Source organism: Henckelia pumila, chromosome 4 (assembly GCF_033568475.1).
Source record: "Henckelia pumila isolate YLH828 chromosome 4, ASM3356847v2, whole genome shotgun sequence".
Classification (NCBI taxonomy): Eukaryota; Viridiplantae; Streptophyta; class Magnoliopsida; order Lamiales; family Gesneriaceae; genus Henckelia; species Henckelia pumila.
The window spans coordinates 2895800-2898158 of NC_133123.1; positions in this window are offsets into that span (position 1 = coordinate 2895800).

Below are 2359 nucleotides of genomic sequence, written 5' to 3' on the forward strand. Positions count from 1 at the left end.
TGACACTCGCTCAAATATTTCCTAAATGGAAATCTCTAAACGTCATTGAGCAGAAGATGCTTCTATTTGCTGATACTGAAGACATCGTGGAGGCTCTGGGAAGAAGACATCTCATAGACTTGAAGCTTCGAGGAAGCCTGCTATCACTGCTAATTAATGAGCGTGTCAAGAATTTCAAATCCAAGAGTCCTACCGCCGCCGATGACTTTGTGATTTTGACTGGACTACAGGATAGTCTACGTCAAATCACTCAACTACTTCAGCACTTCCAAGCTCTCAACAATGTCAAAACACCAGCTTCAGCAGCCTGTTTACAAGCTTATGTGCTGGAAGCACAAGTGATGATGAAAACCTTTCTCACTCAAGATCAGGGTGAAGAAGACGTCTATGCTCTCCCTTCTTCAGATGGGATTTTGACCGATCTCATCACTGCTGACCTCTTTCAATCATATGCTCTAAGATCGAATGTGGCAGCATCTTCATCGGTCGACCCCTCCTCAACCGCAGTCCAAGCAGTTACTCAACCGGAAGCAGTTGTGATTGCTCACTCCTCTCCCGTGACGACCGCTCACACTTCTCCCGGTCATTCACAAGATGTTTTAGAAGTGGTTGCACAAGAGATACCTGTCACCTCTGTGACAGAGGCTCCTTGCAGTAGTGAAGCAACAGTGCCCCCAACGGAGATATCAAGCACTATTGTATCACCTGCATCTCCAGAACAGCAAGTGACTGATGCTGATCCAGCACTTCAACCGTCTCCATCTACTGAAAAGTTTATGGAAGATCTCATTATGGATGAACCAAGTGCTGATCCTGGTACTCCACCAACCATATTGGCTGCAGTTGAAACTATTACATCTCCAACTGTACCATTATTGGAAGGTCCATCGGGCAGCTCTCCAGCAAATTCACCCGCACCACATCATCGTGAGTCTAGCCCGGTTTCACCAAGAAATGACCCAGAAGGGCAAATGCTTCAGACTGATGATTCTTTAATTGAAGCCATGGCCGCAGCTCTAGATCGTACCTTGATAAATCGGCTTCATGAGCTCATGCAAACGGTTAGGTCCTTCTCTCAAGACATAACAAACTCATCCTTATCGGTCGATAATTCACGCCAGACGATGATTCGGCATTTCGAGACCGTGTCTCGAGACCTTGCTCGTCTGTCCACAGAGATCACTAATCATCATCGCACTCAAATCAACACGCTCTCTACCGTCTCCGAACAAGTTATCCGATCCGAAAATCGCCTTCATAAGCAGCTGAATGATCGGATGGACACTATGCAAGCCACTCTACTTGCTCAAATCGATGCAAAAATAGACACTATGCAAGCCTGCATTGGCACTCAACTCACTGAGGTCATCCTTCGGCTCAACCAAGGTGATGCCAAAAAGGGGGAAGAAGAGCAACGTAGAGCAGCAGAGGCAAGAAGACGTGAAGAAGAGTCCAGAAGAAAATAAGAAGCCGACAGAAGAAGAAGAGAAGGCGATAGGTCAGGAGGAGCCAGTTGGTTCAAAAGATGAACAACTTATCTCTTCTTTACTTATCGCAGCCGCATTTTTTTTTTTCTGTAGGTGTAATAAAAATGCTTATTGTACTTAATGAAATTCATTCTCTCAATGAAGTTCATTTTAATGTTCTCAACTATTCTTGGAGCACTTAAGTTTTGTCATCACCAAAAAGGGGGAAATTGTTGAATCCGATATTTTGGTGATAACAAACAACAACTCATTGTATAGGAATGTGCTGCCAACCATTGTATTTCAGGAATCTACTACAACTTCTACCGGAAGCTTGTCAACCGCCTTTGCTCTCGACCGGCTGAAGTCACAAGCCTATCGACTGGCTATCAAAACCAGCAGAGGATAAATCTATCTACCGGAAGCTTGTCAACCGCCTTTATCTCTCGACCGGTTGAAGTCACAAGCCTATCGACTGGTTATTTAAACCAGCAGAGGACAAATATCTCTACCGGTAGAATGCCAACTGCCTATCTAGATATCTCGAGACGAGTACCTGTGACAAGATGTTCTTTGCAGGATCTTTTATTAAAAGCAGAACCGGCGTTTCAGAAGATTTGTTGACTCCTGCAAATCAAGACAACAGGTTGTACCAAAATGGCAAAAACACAGAATGACTGCAGATAAAGCATTCGACCGTTTATTCCAGTTTTGGACCCTGGAAGTTGTCTGCAGTGTACGATCCTCATGCAGAATCATCAATGCATTTATGAGCATTAAATGTGCATTCAATGCAGCATCAGAACGTTCAAAATAAAGACGTTGATGATTGACCTATATAAAGGGAAGATTGCTCAGAAAAATATACACAACAAGAACAACAACAAGTGATA